The sequence below is a fragment of the Sapajus apella genome, unplaced genomic scaffold (assembly GCF_009761245.1).
Source record: "Sapajus apella isolate SASKATOON/1434 unplaced genomic scaffold, GSC_monkey_1.0 scaffold25, whole genome shotgun sequence".
NCBI classification, from domain to species: Eukaryota; Metazoa; Chordata; class Mammalia; order Primates; family Cebidae; genus Sapajus; species Sapajus apella.
Window position 1 is genome coordinate 26,325,762 of NW_022436965.1, and position 21,120 is coordinate 26,346,881.

General features: G+C 40.9%; 1 protein-coding gene across 4 annotated transcripts in view; it reads right to left on the bottom strand.

The window, feature by feature from the left end:
- The window catches only part of NOS1AP (nitric oxide synthase 1 adaptor protein), a 299,267-nt gene that overhangs the window by 99,333 nt on the left and 178,814 nt on the right, over nt 1-21,120 (bottom strand). The gene's annotated exons all lie outside the window — the stretch shown is intronic.

Below are 21,120 nucleotides of genomic sequence, written 5' to 3' on the forward strand. Positions count from 1 at the left end.
ATGGATGAACCTGGAAACCATCATTCTCAGCAAACTGACAGAAGAGCAGAAGATCAAACACCGCATGTTCTCACTCATAGGCGGGTGTTGAACAATGAGAACACATGGACGCAGGGAGGGGAGCACTACACACTGGGGTCAGTTGGGATGAAATAGGGGAGGCATGGTGGGGTTGGGGAGCTGGGGAGAGATAGCAAGGGGAGAGATGCCAGATGTAGGTGATGGGGAGGAAGGCAGCAAACCACACTGCCACGTGTGTACCTATGCAACAATCTTGCATGTTCTTCACATGTACCCCAAAACCTAAAATGCAATAAAATAAATAAATGGGAAAAAAAAAAGCGATCAGGAGGCAAACTGGCCTTCTAGTTGCAGAAACCTTCACATGTCAAGGCCTGGAGCTCTTTCCTCTGGGACCATTCAGTTTATCCAGAGAAAACTCTTACAATAAGTGTTAGGATTACAAGCATGAGCCACCGAATCTGGCCTTAAAACCTTTTTTATAATGGCACCTCACCCCCACCTTCTGCAACAACTGGTACTTCCAACATCTTAAGCCTTTCCAGAGTTATCTGGCATCAATCAACTTACTTGACATCAATAGCCCCTTCTGCAGACCTTGGACTAAAGCTACCTCTGCTCCATTAAGGCTATCAACATATCTTTGTCTTCTGTCTTTTATTATTTTATTTATTATTTATTTTCTAGAGACAAGGTCTTGCTCTGTTGCCCAGGCCAGAGTGCAGTAATGCATTCATAGTTTACTGCAGCCTCAAATTCCTGGGCTCAAGCGATCCTCCTGCCTCAGCCTCCTGAGTAGCTGGGACTACAGGTACACACCACCATGCCCAGCTAATTTAAAATAATTTTTCTTTTTGGTTAGAGACAGGGTATCCCTATGTTGCCCAGCCTGGTCTTGAGCTCTTGGTTTCAAGCGATCCAGTGTTGGGATTACAGACGTGAACTACCATGCCCAGCCCTTCTGTCTTGTAAAATGTTATTATGAAATCTCTTTACTGACTGTTTCTTCTCCTGTTCTCTTTGTCTTAGTGGTTATTCCAGTGGGGCTTCAAGGGAGAAAAGGAGACAAATGCACATCACAGATCTGCCAGGTTTAACAAAGATTGCCTAACACTAGTAGGGCCCTCTGGGAAAACTCTGGTATAATTCTCCACACCAATCTTAGTGATTCTAAAACTGACAGAAGCAGACTTTTTTTACTCCAAACATTAGTTTGGAGTAGATTATTATCTCAATGGGGCAGATACAGCTGTCTGATCTATATGCTAGTTTTCCACTTATACCAGGCCTACCACACATGGTTCTATTTCTTTGGCTGTGTCAAAAATCAAAATAATTACTCACTATATGTCATTGTTATCTGTTTATATTTGTTTGACCATTACCACAGGCAAATAGGGTCAGACAAGATCCAAATGGGCCACCTCCGTTATATTAATGTTACAGAAGAAAGAGAAGACCACAGGACCTAGTAATGTAATGTAATATAATGATGCTACTATCTTCAGGAACTGTACAAAGGGTTTGAGTCTTCCATACGTCCTCCTAAGAGGCCACTTTGCCCTCAACCTAACAATCACAGAAGAGAAGTCATTTCTACGGACTAGAAAATATATGCCCTTGGAAGAAAAGCACAAAAGATCAGAATTACAAGCATCCCGGTATAATATTTTAAATACTTGATACATTCTTCTCTAAGGATTAATTATAACAGAAAGCCAGCATTCAAAAGAAAGCAATTCAGAACTATTCTAGAGCACGAAGGCAGATAAGTCCTTTGGGCAAAGCCTTCAACAATAACACCAAAAGGAACCATCTTTAAGACTCAGTAGCAAAGAAAAGACCATGAACCAGAATGCAAAATTAAAAAGTAGTCTTCTTACAACCAGTATTAGATTGGTGGAGACCAGCTAATATCATGTGTTGATATAATCCAAAAGATTGGAAGGTATTTAAGAAGGGAAGAGTTTTCTTACCAGGTGATGCCTAGTTACGGACTACCACATCCATAAACCTTCCTGAATACCATCAAAATTCATCTTATATTTATGTATCCTTCCCATATGCTTGGTAACATTCTATTCTGCATTTTGCTATTTCTCTTTTATCATTAACTTTTCACTTGTTTACTTTGTTTTTCTCAATGAGATGGAGATCCTTGAGGCCAGGGGCTTATAGCCCTGAGAACATGGATTTTAGAACTTACATAGACCGCTTGTCATCTTCCAATGCACACTGCCTCTTCTCCTGCAGTCATAGAAACCCAAATTTTTAGCTAGCACATAGACACCCAGAGTAATGACTTCATTTCATAGCCTCTCTTGAAGCTTAGGCAGCCATGAGACTGAATTCTAGCCAATGGGACACAAACAGAAATGACCTGTGGCAGATTCTAAATACCAGAAGAGACTACTGCATGTGTCTCCTTTGTCCTTTGTCATCTCTCCTTAGCTCCCTCATCCATCCTACTGCCTGGTCTCAGACAAACCCATGTTGGACAAGGTCAGGGTCATACTAGGCAGAGCAGCACTACACAAGGAGTCAAGATTTCCGATGCCATGAGCTACTGTACCACTCTGGGAAAGGATTTATGTGAGAAAGAGAAATTTCTATCTTGTGTAAGCTTAAGTTATTTTAAGGTTTTGTTGTTCCTCACAGCTAAGCCTAACAGCAATATAGTCACACAGATTTGGGCTCAACTCATAGCTCAGTCACTTTCTAACTGAATGATCTCAAGCAAATGACTTGCTCCAGTTTTCTCATCTGTAAAATGGGATCAATGTTACTTAACTCATATTTATGAGATATACACGTCAAAGAATCCCACAAATCCACTTAAAATTGTTAACTGAGTATTCTCATAAAGAAAATGACCCTTGAATAGGGAGGGGTAACCTAGTCAGGAAAGAAAGGGAAGGCTTCCCTGAGGAAGTGACATAGAGAATTTAAAATATAGATAGAAAGCAGGCAAAGAAGGCCAGGTGTGGTGGCTCATGCCTATCATTCCAGCACTTTGGGAGGCAGAGGTGGGTGGATCATTTGAGGTCAGGAGTTTAAGATCAGCCTGGCCAAAATGGTAAAACCCTGTTTCTACTAAAAATACAAAAATTAGCCGGGCGGCAGTGGTCCATGCCTATAATCCCAGATATTCGGGAGGCTGAGGTTGTAATGAAATGAGATCACACCATTGCACTCCAGCCTGGGCGACAAAGTGAGACTCCATCTCAAAAAAAAAAAAAGGAAGTGGGCAAAGTGGGACAAGAAACATTCTAGGCAAAGGTCACTGCATGGCCAAAGGCCCTGGGCTGGAGGGATTACGGAGGCTACAAGGAACTGAAAAAACAGCATGACCCCAGGAGAGACAACGAGGACATTAGTGAAGGAAGAGGCTGAAAAGGAAGACAGGGGCACCTTACAGGCCTTATAGTCCATGATGTAAAGAAGTCTGGCCTTTGCCCTAAGAAAGAAAGAAACCAATGGATACATTTAGGTTGAAAGAATGAAGTGGAACATGACTGAACATTCTGATTCCAAAAGCTCATTATGAAAAACAGGTTTGAGGTGGAAGCAAGTCTGGTGTAGATGTAGGGAAACCATTTAGATGCTCTTGTAATAGTCCAGTTGGCTGGAGTTGGAGAGCAGCAATTGGATTCAAGACTAGTTGAGAAGTAAAAGCAACAGAACCTGGTGTTGGATCAGATGTGGGACAGGAGGAAGAGTGAGAAGTCAATGGGGAGGTCTCTGAGGTTCATGACATTGCATACAAGGTGGTTCCAGTCACTGAATCAGAGCTAGAACAGAACCAGATTTATGGAGTAAGATAAAGAGTTTGATTTTGGACACTGATTTTGAGGTGTCTTTGAGAAACCCAAAAAGAGATGTACAGTAGGCTGTGGGTATATAATTAGAATTTGGTCAGAAGTCTAAGTCAGAAACAGAAATTCTGGATGGACTGTATATAGTTGACAATGTGCATGAGATTGTCTAGGGTGAGAGTAAAAAGAGGAAAGAGAAATGCCAATATTTATAGACATAGGAGAATCCACCTGTCTGTGAAACCATAGGAAAATGCCATTATACAGACCAAAATAGCTACTTATGCTATGGTTTCAATGTGTCTCAGAAATTTATGTGCTGGAAACTTAAAAAAAATTTTTTTTAATGCTTTTGAGATAGAGTTTTACTCTTGGTGCCCAGGCTGGAGTGCAATGGTGCAATCTTGGCTCAGCGCAACCTCTGTCTCCCAGGTTCAAGTGATTCTCCTGCCTCAGTCTCCCAAGTAGCTGGGATTACAGGCATGCACCACCATGCCTGGCTAATTTTTTTGAATTTTCAGTAGAGACGGGGTTTCTCCATGTTTGTCAGGCTGGTCTTGAACTCCTGACCTCAGGTGATCCACCCATCTCGGCCTCCCAAATTGCTGGTATTACAGGCATGAGCCACGGCGTCTGGCCTATGTGTTGCAAACTTAATCCCCACTGCAACAGTGTTGGGAGGTGGGGCCTAATGGGAGGTGTTTAAGTCTCATTAATTAATGGAATAATGCTGTTATAAAAGGGGCTCACAGGAGTGAGTTCGCTTTTTCCCCCTCCCTCTTGCCTTTCTATCTTTTTCCATGTAAGGACACAGCGAAAAGGGCCTTTCCAGATTCCAGTACCTTGATCTTGAACTTTCCAGCTTCCAGAACTATGAGAAAGTAAATTTGTGATCTTTATAAATTGCCTGGTCTGTAGTATTCTGTTACAGCAGCACAAAATAAACTAATACAACATGAAATTTCGATATGGCTCAATTGAATAGAAGGGATGGTAGGAAAGAGTAAAGTCAGAAGAGTGTGATATATAGTGAAAATCAAAAATTAAAAGAGATGATAACCAGTTGTGACAAATGCTCTTGAGTACTCACAGAGGATGACACATCCAATGGTTTTGGAGAGAGTGGCCACTAGTTACTTTAAGAAGAATTAATTCTAGCAGAAAGGTTGAGTTAGAAATCAGTTTAAGATGAGAAAGGTGACAGAATGGAATATGAGCAGCAAGTAAGCAATTCTTTTAAAAATCATGGAAGAGAATACACTTAAAGAGATTATAATAGTGCCTGACTTAAAGAGCTCAATAAATGAGTCAACTAGTTAAATGTTTTTTACATTAAGATTACTAGTAGCTTCAAATCTCCCATAGCTCTTTTAGCAATGCTTTCCACTTTGTTGGCACTCAGTAAATATTTTAGATTGATGATTAACCATTAAGGAGAAACAAAGGGATGTTAAGTCATTCTATGTAATTTGCTATTAAAAGTGGCTACAAATTCTTGGTGAACCAGATGCCCTATTTTTCCTTCATAAAAATAAAAGTTAATCTAAACATGATCATGTGTTCTTCATCTCTTCATGCTATAAATTAACAAAACCTTATTAAATTGTCATTAGATTACTACTATGATGAAGTTAACGTTCTCAAAAAAATCTGGACTAAAAGTGAAACTAGTTATATTTTGCGACACAATTCATTGTTGGGAGATTTAATGAGAAAATTGGTGAGAGCTTCCAGCATCTGTGAACAAAGCTGATACTAGGATCAGGCTCTCCTTTTTGCTATGGTCAATGAAAGAATGAGGGCTTCTGGAATTACACTGAAAATACATTAGCCACTAATCTGGTATCTCTCTAGCTTATATTTATAGTAAGTGATGCTTCTCTTATCCACAGGTGAAATTTTAAAGGACAAAATACTCAGCCAACATGCCATACAGAAAGGAAAGGCTGCAGAAAACCAAAACAGGTGTCAGACTCCAATCATGGGCCTTCATCTACTTCCCTCAAACAAAAATCAACACAGAGAAATTTATACTTTTTGCTTTACCCGGAATGCTCTTTGCTCTTCTACTAATTTATCTACAGGCAAGCCTTCCTCAATGCCCTACCACGACCCCAAACACAGATATGTTTTCATTCTGTAAGTCCTATATCAACATGAATCCCATTCTGGATCCCCCAAAGTAAGATAGTTGCCTTTCCTCTGAATTCCCTCCACTCTTTGTTCATAATTCAATTTCAGTACCTAATACATTCGATTGCAATAATCTGTTTATGTATTTTTTCCCAGCGCAATCTCCCAAATGAACTATGTCCATCACAAAGCTGAGATCTGGGGACACAAAATTAGTGGCTTAAAAATAACACAAACTTAATTCTCTGAAAGTTCTGGAGGTTGGAAGTCTAAAATAAGTCTGCAGGGATGCATTTCTTCTGGAGGCTCTAGGGTGAAATCCATTTCCTTGACTTTTCCAGCTTCTAGAGACTGCTTGCATTCCTTGGCTTCTGGCCCCTTCCTTATCAGCAAAGCCAGCAGCATAGCATCTTAATACCTTTTTCTCTGTCAAAGTCATCTCATTGCCTTCTCTCACCTTCTCTCCCCCTCTCTTCCTGACCTTCTAATGCCTCTCTTTTATAAGGACTCTTATGATTAGATTGAGCCCATCTGGGTAATACAGGTTAATCTCCCATCTCAAGATTCTTAAAAGTTTGCACATTAAGAATTTGCAAATTCCCTGCTGCCAAAGAATGTAACATCAGGATATTGTTCAAGGAAAGGAGGACATGAAAGGTTATAAAATATTTTAATTAAATGTTATTAATTTTGAAAGAATGCGTATAGGGAAAAGCTTGAGTTACCTGGAAATTTTACTTATATGGAGAACCTCATTCTCTGATGCCAGACCAATGAGATTTACTGTTGTTTCTGCCAAGTACACCTCAACATATATATCTCCAAACAAACATTAACTTTCAAAGCAGTCACCTTGGGAATATAACAAATGTTAATGAAATAATTATTGCTTGAAATTTTGAGAAAATCATCTCTTCAGAAGATACCTAAAACCAATATATAAACTACATCATTATCAGCTTCATTACCTTGTAATCACAGCTCATTTTTAAACTGGAATAGCAAAAATACTGGGGTGAATTTATCAAGATAGTCAGTCATACTCAGTTCCAAAAGACTTTTAGCTATAAAAAAAAAAAATCATCTACCTTGATAACAGTCAAAAGAGCAAGCTGCAGGATGTAGATGCAGTTCTAAAAGAGGAGCAGCAAAAACAAGTGGGCATGATCACTAAATGAAGAGTTTAACCTTTCCAGGCAACCTCTTTCCTCTTTCCTCCTGGGGCAGGACCACATTCTTTGGATATATAAGTTAAGGTACACTGCTGAATATGTCTCTGGTTCTGATCAATTAGTCACAACTTGTATGTGTTAGTCATCAAATGTCACTTATATTTGGAGAACATTTAAATACAGGCAAGTTAAATTAGATATATCTACTCTATCATAATGTCTATAGATTACATACATTACAAAGCTCCTATTTGTATTAATGCTAATGTTACAAGTTTGATGGTTCTGAATACCAGGCCCTAGGGACAAACATTTCTCCCTCATTCCTTCCATAGATTCTGGGGACTTGATTTTATAGTTTTCAAGTTCCCACTCTACAGATCTGGAAATCCAGATGATTTAAAGTCAAACTGCGAAGCAGGGATATATTTCACAATCACATACACATGGCTTCACAAACACACACTCACTCCATATGGGCCATCTAGAATTGTTACATAAATCTACTTCCCTCCCAGTCATATATATTTCAAGTTTCTGACAACAGACCCTCATTAGCAACTTCATAGGTAAAGCCAGGCTCTATCATTGCCTTGATATATAGCACTCTTGGTGGTCACTAAAGCCCCATTCATACCCATGACATCATTGTTTCCATAGAAACAACATCGCTATATTTTCAAAGTGGGAGAAACTAGAGGGGATTCTAAAAGAAGACAAAACTCAAGCAATTGATTGAAATAAGTAAGCTGTTAGATAATGTGCTTTTTGAGAGTATCCTAGTTTCTTGGGAGAAAACAACAAAGTACAGATTTTTACAATTACAAATACATGGGGAATAAATGCAACTAGGAAACATAACTGCCAAATTTCTTTCTATAATGCAACCCACTCCACCTTGTGTAAACCAGATTAAAGTTAATATATATTTATATACAAGTATGTAAAATATATTTGTACTGTTAAAAATAAGACTGCAACTCTACAACGTACATGGATGGTAATGTTTTAATGCTTTTAAAAACATTTAAAACTTTTACTGCTTTGTGGCTTTGTGACTGTGTGAATTTACATATTGTGAACCTAATTAAAAGTACATTTTAGTAATTTTTTTAGCAGTTTGGGAAAAATAATCTCATATGCAGTTAAATTCCACAACAAAACATAAAAACCACATCACAATCATGTAAATACTGAATGATGGAACTATGTTTATGAAATTCCACACAAATTATAGAAGGGCAAAGTCAAACTACTGTATAAAATTTGAACAAAACATTTTCAAAAGTAACCACAAAAAATGAAAGACTCATGAAAATCAGACACTAGCAGCATCCTAATATTATCTATATAAACATGAAACTATATTTGTACTGTTAAGGCTGCTGTGCTTACAGAGAGAAACCAGCACATTCTCTCAAGGGTTTGCAATGAATAGTCTGATTTACAACTCCAGAAACATCTTAGGAATGTCTTTCTGGATGTAGGATAGTCTTTCAAAAGACTGAAAATGTTGCTCAAATCAGTTACCCAAAGCAATCTAACTGACAAAAAATGAGAGTACAGCAGGGGTGTGGTGGCAGAGAAGCTACCTGTGTAGGAACAGGGAGCTCTCTGTCCCAGATGATGAGAATCATAACCCAATCACCTTATTGTAAGCAACAGGTTGTCTTTTCTAGTCACCCTCAGCAATGGTGAGGCTGATGATGCTGAATCTTGTGATGAGGTTTACAAGATGAGGGAAAGGGCTCTCAAGTTTACACATAAAATTAACTATCAGAGTCCTAATGGAACCAACCAGACATCATCCTACCCACACTGTGAACCCCCATAACACACCTGCCAACCCCAAGATTACTTGTTTGTTATGGACTCTGTGTCAAGTTCACTTAAGTCTCAATATTTAATGGTGGTAAGTCCTAGAAGGACCCATGTACTTATCCCAGTGGTAGACTGGTTTGTGGGCACTCTCACCCTCCTTCAGAGCTCACATGTAGGAAGCAGTGTAAAGAAAAAAAGATGACACAGAATGAATGCCAATGGCTGTCAGAATGTCACCCAAGCCTGCAACAGCTCAGACAGGCATTACTGTCAGGCAATTTCCACTGTACATGTTAAGGGCTCAGCCCATGGGGAGAGAGACATCTGGAGCTGGGAGTTAAGCCAGGAGAGATAAGACACATGGAACCACAGAGGACCATTATATGTCAACATGAGAAACCAAACAAGGAGAGGAGAGCTGGGAAAAGTAGTGATAGCTTCCATGGGAGGAAAAGATTCCAGATAAGATGCACCTATGTCTCCTATCCATTTGGAATGTTCTTACAATAATTCTTCCCCCAACCACCATCTCCCCACAGCCCACTCATGTCCCTGGTGTGAGATAAAGGGGTGAAGAGTCGCTGTTTACAACCAGGGCATGCAAATAATTAAGGCGTGGCTTCTGGTCTCACGGTGCTCACACACAAGTGAGAAAAGATGTATGTTCAATAATTATGAGTCCATGTTATAAACGCTATGTGATAAAGTGAAAAGTTGACTAGGGTTTGCCAGGTAAACTAGGTAGGAGGGGAATGTGAAGGCTGCAGGTGACTGAACAGCAAGAACTTGTGCAGGAAGCTCTAAATACCCACAGTGTTAGGGAAAGGCAAGCAGGCCTGTGCATTTGGAGGAAATAAGCACTGGAGAATGGTCAGAAATAAGGCTCAAAATTTAGCCAAGAGATAATTTATGGCATTTAAAAAAAACAAACAAAGTAAAGCAATTAATCTGTCCACTTGATTAATGGAGTTGCTCAAAGGGGGAAGTGTCCTCTCTGAAATTTGGATAAAAAAGAGAAGCATCTAGAGCCAGTATCTGAAGAGATGAAGCCTAAGTCAGGTCCAGCAACTTTGGGTTATATTCACTGTGTCCCATGGCACTCAAGATAGCCATGGAGGCCTCAAAACACTACAGGTGCAGCCAATGGCCACCTCTCCTCTCCCCCTACTACCACTACCAATGACAGGGCCTTTGACAGTGTTTACATGGATACCAGATTTATGCCTGGCTTTTTTCTTTTTCTTTTCTTTTCTTTTCTTTTTTTTTTTTTTTTTTTTTTTTTTTGAGATAGAGTCTTGCTCTGTCACCCAGGCTGGAGTGCAGTGGCATAATCTCGGCTCACTGCAACCTCTGCCTCCTGAATTCAAGCCATTCTCCTGCCTCAGTCTCCTGAGTGGCTGGGATTACAGGCATGTGCCAACATGCCTGGCTGATTTTTATATTTTTAGTAAATATGGGGTTTTGCCATGTTGCCCAGGCTGGTCTCAAACTCCCAACCTCAGGTGATCCACCTGCCCCAGCCTCCTAAAGTGCAGGGATTACAGGCATGAGCCACCATGCCCAGCCTGGGCCTGGGTTTCTTGCTCTTCATTAGCTACCTCCAGCAGCACTTCCTAGAAAAATCACTTACAGATGTGAACAGAGAAGCTCACTGGCTTCCACTGCCTCCCAGTGTACCAGCTCCATAGCATTTGGCAAGCTCTGGGCAATGCTTCCTTTCTAAATACTCCTCCAACCAGAGAGTTCTGCTGTACTTGCCATGATGCAAGGCTTGAACGCAGTTAGCTATGTAATAAGCTAATTTTTTATTATCTTGGACACCCACCTGCCCTTTCTATTCTTTTATCTCCCCTCCAGTGTAGCCCTCTTACCCCTAATACCTTAGCCTTCTAACCAATTCTTGGGAAAGGCCTGAACAAAAGTCAGTTTTACCTAGTAATAACTAGGAGAAGAGAATGTCCTGTAAGTGGTTAGTGCTTAGAACCGTTCAATGATTAAAGGGTCTGGAATCACTAAGAGATCATCTCAAAGAAGTGATTTCTTAATGAGGGACACATTTGCAAGCAACTCTGGGATCTGGTTCAAGATGACCAGAAACAAACAAACAAAAAGTGTCCTTGGCATTTCAAGACTCAGACCCTAAGACTTCATGAGAAATGACGTTTGCAACATCAACCACTCTGCTCTTAAGAGATAAGAGACCCAGTTATTTCATATATGCTACACATTTGCGTGTTAATATGCATACATGCGTGTGTGTGTGTGTGTGTGTGTGTGTGTGTGTGTGTGTGTATCAAGGAGAGGAGGAATTAACAAATTATATGCATTTGTGTATGTGTGTGTGCCTAAGAGACAAACAAGGAAAACAGTGCAGTTGAGAAAGGTGAAGCAAATGTGGCCAAGTACAATGAGTGATGCTATTGTTCAAGGACAGTTAATCTTCACAGGCGGGTCTGAAAGGAGACAGTAAATTAAACAGTGTCCACAATCAGTGTAGGCTTTGGCCAACAAGGGAAAATCCCAAGGACTCACAAGGAGTTAGAATGTTATAAATACCTTTTGGAAAGGGAGTAAAATCCATTAGAAGATTAAGTTCAGCCCAGAAGCCAATGAAGGAAAACAGCTGCAGGAGTGTTTTCCAACACATCAGATGACGGAAGAGCAAAATAATCATTCAGACACTCTGTAATAATGCCAGATGTATTCTCATGGGCTGGACTATCGTTAGAGTTGAGAATGCTATCTGTCCTCTATCTACTATTCTTCCTTTTTTTTTTTTTTTTTTTTTGAGACAGAGTCTTACCCTTACTCTGTTGCCCAGGCTGGAGAGCAGTGGCGCAATATTGGCTTAATGCAACCTCCACCTTGTGGGTTCAAGTGATTCTCCTGCCTCAGCCTCCTCAGGAGCTGGGATTACAAATGCCCACCACCATGCCTTGCTAATTTTTGTATTTTTAGTAGAGATTGGGTTTCACCATGTTGGCCAGGCTAGGCTGGAACTCCTGACCTCAGGTGATTTGTCTGCCTCAGTCTCCCAAAGTGCTGGGATTACAGGTGTGAGCCACCGTGCCCACCATCAATTTACCCAATTCTTATTTACCTTATTCCTACCCATAAAGACTGGGTTAGTGCTCACAAAGAAAATAATCATTGGCATGGCTGTTTGTTGTTGTTTTTGTTTTTTTCCCTAACATTTTTCTTGTTTATGAGACTAGCTTCTGCCGGTGAGTTTATAAAGCTACAAAGGTCTTTCTCCAAAGGATCCATTTGAGCTTGCTGGTTCCCGGGTGATTACGGCTCTCATTTTGGCAGATATGCTTGCCCTGATCAGCACCTTACATATAGCAGTGGAAAGTCAGGGGAGAGGAAATTGGAGAAAGTGGATAGCTCAGAGCAATGCATTACCTACCTTACCAAAAAAAAAAATAATAATAATAATAATAATAATCTGCAGCAAATAACCCACATTCTGAATCCCTCCCTTGGGCCAGCCACCTGGGTCTCCTGGCCTGAAACAGTGAAAGGAGCCACAAGAGAACAGAACACTGTTTGGGGAAGGGTCTAGGAAACTGAATTCAATTTGGCCAGGGCCAGCTGGAATAGGCAATTGCAGCAAAGATGCAGCTTCTGGAAAAAGACCTGTTGTAATTAAAAGCTCCCAGTTTGGGGTGGGGTGGGATAGGGGTGGAAAGTGACCAATCTATAATACAAACTCTAGAAGCTACCTCAAAATAAAATGTTCTTCAAGGTCATCTTTGAGCCCCTGTAAGTACTTTAGAACTGCCTGACAGATGCTAATTAACCCTCCTGACTTCACAGCCCCAAGGGTGATGTGAATGTGTTTAACTGAGGAGCACATTCAAGCTGTACTATTCCTGGAGCTGTAACCACTTCTTGAAAGACCTTTTGAAGAAAAAGTTTGGTAGCATCGTAGAATGTCCAAACTGAAATGGACCACAGAGAGCCTCTTTAGAGAGGAAGAAGAAATAGTAGAAAGAATATGGGCTTGGAGAAAGATCTGTATCTAAATCCAGATAAGGAATATACCAGCTGTGTGAGTGCCAGGAAATCACTTAAAGACCTAAGCCTCAATCTTTCTTATCTGCAATATGAGGATAACACCACCCACACCACAGACTATCCTGGTAAATGCATTGCCCTGTTCCCAGCTTATGCTGGTCTACAGTTATAGAATACTTTGTAATATACTATAAATTATGGCATACTATAAAGTATTGTAGTAGTCCATAATTTAGAGCACACTTTCCTCATGTCCCTTCTCCTTTGTACGCATTCACCAGTCCCATCCTTTCGTGACATGCTAGCTACTATAGAAAACACAACCATGAGATTCTCAAGGCCTCCTACTCCTTATCCTAAAATGGCCAACATGTTTGCCAGCAAAGTGGTGGAAGAGCCGGTTTGCCAGCTTCAGCTCTGAATTCCAAGTTTCTCGTGCTAAGTCATCATCTAACAGGCCCATGGCTTTGCCATTTAAAACCACTGGCCCCTGCTGGGGAGGGTTAGTTACATGGGACAATGGTAACACTCATGTTTGCCTATTCACACACCATGGTTCATGTCAATTCCACCCATCAGCATCCTCCTAAACTGCTCCTGGTCACCAGAGATCCCAGCCCTTTGCCTATGTTCTATAAACTGTAGCCCCTGATACAAGAAGGCCTTGAAGTTACATAATGCACATTTAATGAGAATTTAAACAATCTATTAGGCGTTGACCAAGAACCTGCTATCAGCAAGACCCAGGGCAAGATGCTGAAATGAGGCACTGACTTAAAAAAGCATTTAGAGACAATGACACAAATGTTTCAACATCCTTCATCAGAAACAACTATTCAAAAAATAAGAAAATGACTCTTAATGTACATTTTACAAATGGGAAACCCAAGTCATCAAAAACTATACTGCTCCAGAATGCAGGAATCCTATCTTCCCTTTTCCTCTTCAACCACTAAGACGCCTCTGTAGGAGCTGACATTATCTCCCCAAGATAGTAATCATCATTTCCTTGTCATAGGATATGCCTGCTTCTTATTTTCTGGATTCATGCATTAAAAAAGATAAATCTTCAGCTAAACTGCTCATCTGTGTCAGCAAAAACACTTACAAAAGAAAAAAGTGGCTTGAAATATAAAAATCAAGACATATTTAAAAGAAAAAATATCCAGAAGATAAGTCTGCTTATGTTGAAAAAACTGCATTTTTCTCACAAGATCATTATATTCACAAAGGCAGTGACATTTCCTTAGATCTCAGCATCACAGAAGTCAAGGATAAAGCTGTTACAGCTAGAAAATCTAGAATTATGGGGAATGTTAAACATTCACTAATGTGGTTGGCCAGAACCAGACAGGGTTAATCTTGCACCTTTTGATCTTCTAAGGGTGAAAAGTGAGGGTTTTTTCCTTCTTTTTCTGTTTTCTCTCTGACAATTCATAATTGAATTGGGCAAAGTATAAGTTTTCTTCTATGTCTATAACCACCCTTGGCTTCACCCATGAGAAAGAGACTTAATTTGAGGGCTCAAGCAGTAAATATTTGTTGAGGAATTAGTCCATTTTGTGCCTATAATAGGATATCGGAGACTGAGAACTTATAATGAACAGAAATTTCTCACAGTTCTAGTGGCTGGGAGTCCAATATCAAGGTGCTGGCATCTGACAAGGGCCTTCTTGCTGCCTCATCCCATGGCAGAGGGCAGAAGGGTGGAGAGGGAAAGCAAGAAAGAGAACAAGAGGAGGGCAAACTTGCCCTTTTACAACAAACTCACTCCCTCCATAATGACATTAATCTGTTTTAGAGGGCAAAGTCCTTGTGGTCTAATCACCTCTTAAAGGTCCCACCTCTTAATATTGTTACAGTGACAATTAAATTTAAACATGAGTGTTGTTAGGGACAAACATTCAAATCATAGCAGAGAGCAATTAGGCACCAGGCACATGCCAGCATGTACCAAGTGCTACAGAAGAACACTGCCCAATAGAGCTTTCTGTAACAAATATTCTATACCTGTGCTATCCGATACAATAGATGCTGAACACACAGTTGCTGGGCACTTGAAATGTGGCAAGTGCAACCAAGAAACTGAATTTTATTTTTAATTTTATTTTAATGAACTGAAACTTAAATTGCCACACTTAGCTAGTGGCTATTATATTGAATACACAGCTATGGGGGACAGCAATATATGAGAAAGCATGGTCCAAGCACATAGGTGAAACTGTGTCCCAAAGAGTTAAGGAAACCAATGACTAGTAGAAATTCTTGAGTTTGCAAGATGGCAGGTAACTAAAGAAACAATTTGCTGAAGCTCCCTCCACTTATAAGATAAAATAGCTGGTTGAAATCCATTGGAACCAAGCTGGCCACTTAGAGTGTGCATAGAATGAGATTGCTGACCTCACAGCCTGAATTCCTGCTGCATGTTTCATACTAACTCCCCCTGAATTTGCACATGTGACCTGTGAGGTAACACGAAGAGATAACTGTGCATGCCCAAGGACTTTCCAGACCTCCCCTTTCCTTCCACTAATCATCTATTAATCTCAGAATCTACCCCCTCGGCCAGATGCAATGGTTCACGCCTGTAATCCCAGCCAGCACGTTGGAATGAGGAGGCAGCCAGATTGCTTGAGCTCAGGGGTTTTGGATCAGCCTGCGAAACGTGGTGAAACCTCATCTCTATAAAAAATACAAAAATTAGCTGGACATCATGGCACACACCTGCAGTCTTGGCTACTCAGGAGGCTGGGGTGGGAAGATCATTTGGACCTGGGAGGTTGAGGCTGCAGCGAGCCAAGGTTGCACCACTGCATTCCAGCTTGGGCAACAGAGCGAGTCCCTGTCTTAAAAAAGAAAGCAAAAGAAAAAAGAACTCACCCCCTGAACCTTCTCTCTAATAAAAATATTGCCTTGGGCCAGTTGTGGTGGCTCACACCTATAATCTCAACACTTTGGGAGGCCAAGGAGAGAGGAACAATTGAGGTCGAGAGCTTAAGAGCAGCCTGGGCAACAAGGGGGGACCCTGTCTCTACCAAAACAAACAAACAAACCTCTGGGTGTTGTGGTATGTTCCTGTAGTCCCAGCTACTTGGGAGGCTGAGTTGGGAAGATCACTTGAGACCGGGAGTTTGAGGATGCAGTGAGTCATGATCATACCACTGCACTCCAGCCTGGGTGACAGAGTGAGTGAGACCCTGTTTCAAATATATATATATATATATATATTTAAATAAATCCAGTCTAGAGAGATAGATTTGAGCTTGACTCCTGTCTCCTTGGGAGTCGACTTTCAATATAAAGCTTTCATTTTCTCAAAAACCCAGTGTCATAGTGTTGGCTTCTAGTACACCAGGAGATGAGCCCCTTTTGCTCAATAATACAGGATCTTCATGTTCTCTCTGGAGAAACAGGACAAGGACATACAAAACGTTGACTCATAATGACAAGGTAGTGGGAAAAGATGGCAAGTGAATGGCATAGGAGCAGGGGTTGTGGGAATTTGAAGAACTCAGGGAAGATGTGGCAGAGACAGCAGGACATGACCTGAGAGGTCCTAGTAGGAGAGCAGGATGGTCTAGCCCAAAGATGGCATGGCACCATATTTTGTTACTCAGACTAACATATTAGCACAGCTCATAGGCTGCAGGCATTAGCTGAGTTCATACTAAGGAATTTATAGATAAACAGGTGATTTTTGTGGTAGTAGTCTTATGACATTATCTAAAAAAAAAAAAAAAAAAAAAAAAAGCTCAAGACAGAGGGCACAGCAAGTAATACCTAAATTCTCCTCCCTTCCCAATATGATAGGCAAGTGATCCAGAGATAAAGGGAGCAGTCAAAGTTCCAGTATGTTTGGGAAGTCAAGGCAGAAAGCAGAAGTAACCCTTTTGAGTTACGAAAGCTCAAGAAAAATGTGTCTGACTGATAATGGTATCCACAAAGGGATAAGAAGGAGGAAGAACTCAAGCTATAGGTAGAAAGGTAGTCTCACATACTCTTCACATGCCAGGGGGAATCTGCCACCTTTAAATTCTTGTTTTAAAAAATGTAACAAGTAGGCAAATGCCTAAATATGGACATCCATTGCATCACCATAGGGCTGTGCACACAGTAGCTCCCTCGGCTGCTGCACGGGGGTGGTACCATTTTACCCCACCCCACCTTCCCCTGCCTGACTCACTCATTCCCAACGACTGCAGAAGGAGGGCTTTCCCAGTCCTCTAAGGAGGAGACAATAGTTTTCTTTGCCCCTTAAATGGAGATATAACCACAGGGAACCAGAAGGGCCTAGAGTATGAATGAAATGGATCCGCCTGCTTCTCCTGTTGCTTTGCTTCCAAATGTTGGCTAAAACAATCTCTCTCTGAGGTCCTACACTCTATCAGTGGATATTCTTTTTTAACCTCTCTCCATCCTTTTTTGGAGAGAAGAGGTGTTTCAAAACTTTTAGCCTCTCAAGAGTGCTAAAGGTATTTATAGGTCAACACCCCCAGTAAGGCTAACTTCAATGATCAGGTAACACCTTGGAGGAGGATGTCTGTATAAACAGAAAATTCCTAGAACTGTCCCCTTGGGCAATTAAGCAATTGGTCTGGTCCTAGAAGCTGGGAAGAACCTCTCTGAGGACAACATAAGACCTGAAAGGCGAGATGGGAGAGCACTCCTTGGCTACCTGGTCTAGGACTGACTGGGCTGTGCTCTGAGAGTCAGGACAAGGAAACAGACATGGGAGAGTCAGGACATGGGATCTGACTGCTTGATTACTGGGTTCACATTCCAGGGATGGACTGTCAGTTAGCAGTTTATGTGATCATAGGGACGTCTCTTCACCCTGCAAAGTCTTTACTTCCTCATCTACAAAAGGTCCAGTTCACTGCTACTCATTCATCACTTCTCCAGGGAAGATGCCCCCAGTGGTCAAATCCCCGTCTTGTGCCCACTGATACTGTGGACTCTCTCCTTCAGAGTAGATCTTGGTTGAATTTTTACACTTATGCATAATTATCTAACTAGCACTTGTTTTTCTTATCTGTAAGTAAACTTCATTAGAGCCAGGACCATGTCTATTTTTCTCATTTAGAGCCGAGACCGTGTCTATTTTTCTCACGATGGTATCCCAAATTTTAATACCCTATGCAGCACATAGTAGGTTTCAAATTAACACACATTCAACCATTGAATAGATGATTAATTGAGCTCATGTATGTGAAAATGATCTCCAAAATATGCAGCACAATGGAAATGTTTGTGATTCTTATTTGGTGTGGATGATGACAAGAGAATTAATCCTCTTAGCTGCTGGAAACCATTCTGCTTTCATTGAAGTAACAAAACTGCTGCATTTGAAAGACACCATAAGGAAAGGGACTCTTACAAGCTGCCCCATGGTGCCCTCTTTCAGGATTCTCTTTGTGACAATACCAAAATACCCAGCTCATCTGTGTTCAGATGAGACATTGCTTTATTTTGATCCATAGATGGTCGCTGTGGGAGCTTGGCTGAGTCATATGGACATTTTAAAAAGCGAGACACTTATTGGCTAAATCTGCAGGGTATCTGGTGCTGGACTAGGGACAATGCATTCTGGCCAAGGGCTAGGCTGAGAAAAGCACTCCAGGTCCCACCATCCCCCACCTTTGGTTGAATCCAACTCTATATCCAAAGTGCCATGGGCATCAGGAACCAAAGGAAACTGCAATGGCCAAACCCCGGGAGAGCTTGCTCCCCCATGCTGATCCATTCAAGGGAACAAAGGCCTTCAAAGTTGCACTGAGCTGGTCTGGAGATGGAAAGCCTTTATGCAGGTTTCCAAGGAGATAACTCAGATGCTGTTACCATAGAAACTGTTGCTATCATCTATTGTCCATCACCCCTTGACAAAAGGAAGGGGGGGTGCTGTGGTTTGATGGAGAAGGAAACAAGAAGAGTTGGACTTAAGTCAAGATGAAAAAAACATATTGAGATGGGTCCCCGAAGACTTTAATGGTATGAAAACTCTAATCTCCAGATGAAATGAACTAGGGACATGAGTGTTTATGGTTTGTTGTTATTTGTGTCGATGGAGTTGGGGTGAATGAAGTGGCATACAGAATGACCCACACCCATCTGTTGGAGGGCCCTGTCAACTAGGATCACTAGAGAAACATTCAGTTATGAGGCTCATCAGTATGGTCCAGGCCATAACCCCTGAAGCTACAGGGTCATAAGGAAATTGATATAAGCTGTCTGCTCCCTCTCTTCTGTTGAAAACTTTTTTTCAGGTAAAAGAGGAGCATATTACAAGTCCTACTGATTTTTTCTACTACTTCCTAATAGCCACTGCCATTAGAGAGTTGACTTTTTTTAATCTAATGAGAGAAGATAATAGTATATTTTAAAAGTTCCATAAATAACACATAGAAAAGCATATGGGTAATGGAAGACATACTAGACTTGGCATCAAGTCAGAAGATCAGAATTTGAAGGTCAATTTTATCAATTATTATTTGCAAGATCTTGGGCACTTCACCTGCCTGAGCCTCAATTATCTCTTCTATTTCATGGGGATTGTAACCGCCAGTGCACTTCATATGAGATAAAGCCTTATCAAGAAATTATGCTATCACTTGTCAAACACCATGGTGTTAGTTACCTAAAATGCCACACCCATATCAACAAAGGACTTTTGATTTATATATATATATATATGTATATATTTTAGAGGTGGAGTTCTCACTGTGTTGCCCAGGCTGGTCTTGAACATCTGGCTGCAAGTGATCCTCCCAACTCAGCCTCCCAAAGAACTGGGATTACAGGTGTAAACCATCACACCAAAGTGCTGGGATTACAGGTGTAAGCCATCACACCCAAGCAGCTTTTGATTTTAATTATTCCACGCAGAACCATAATACATCCTTTTGCGTCATCCAGCTCTGTTTGAAAGGTTGGCACCCTACCAGTTACTGTGACATTAAAATTGTGGATAACATGGAATATGTGTCCTCACAGCCTTCTTTCTTATTTAGGCCGTCAGATCATGTGTAGACATCAACTCTGATAATTAGACCTGTCTTCCTAAAGTAGTGTTGGCAAGTTACATTTCAATAGAGAATAAGATGCTGAAGCTGTAGGAAAGGTTCTCTGGCATAGTAGGTATGGAAAGAAAGAGGACACTGGTGGGGAACAAAAAATGATTTTTGTAGGTAAGTTTTCAAGCCTGGTACATGTAGAAATGGGAGTTCTGAACGCTCTCGAGTCTGGAAACAGAAACAAGAGTAGAAATTATATTGTTGTTACCCCAGTCCAAAAAGTCTCTTCCATGTCTTTCAGACCCTTTACAAAGACAACGTAAACTTTGAAATCCATCTTACAAAATAAGCACTCACAAAGCTGCCAGGTAGGGCCTACGGTACTCCATGTCTGCTCCAGGAAAGGTTACTACACCCTGGGCACTCTGGGAGTCAGACAAAGGAGGCATTCAGGTGCTACCGGATGGGGCAGAGAAAGAAAATGCAGTTCCTTTCCTCTGGTTCTGCAAAAGTTCCTTATTTATGTTTTTCTTTCAAATAACACTGCTGTGCAGTGTTGGGATACCCTTATATCAGCGCGTCTTTCTTGAGGTATGAGGTAGAATTATGAGAGAAAGGGGCAAGGAGAGAAAATGCATTTTCAATCATGGGATTGGTGACACTGGCTAATTCTACATGCCAGGAAGGAAGAAACCAAGACAATGAAAACCATGCTAGGAGTTCTCACTCTTATATATACATTTCTATTAATAACCATCAGAAACCTAGTACCAATTCAAAGCTAGACAATCAAAAAGGGTTACTGAAGAAAAGCAGCCAGTGGACTAATGTTCTCGCTCCCAGGAAGGTGAGATTCATACTCAGTTTTAGCTTTAAATATGATTCCCACAAAATGACTTCCAAAGTTTAAAATTCCGATTCCTGCAGTTTTACGCAACCTTATAATGGATTTTATTTCTTCTCGACAATAACTTCTCTGCTTCTTTGAGGCAAATCTCTCTAGTGAGGACAAACTGGCTATGCCCATTCCTGTCCAGGTCTGCCATCAACCACCCTCACAGCACAGGCAGACAGAGCTGGAAGAGACCCAACATATCACATACTGTTATCTAGGCTTCTCATTTTAGA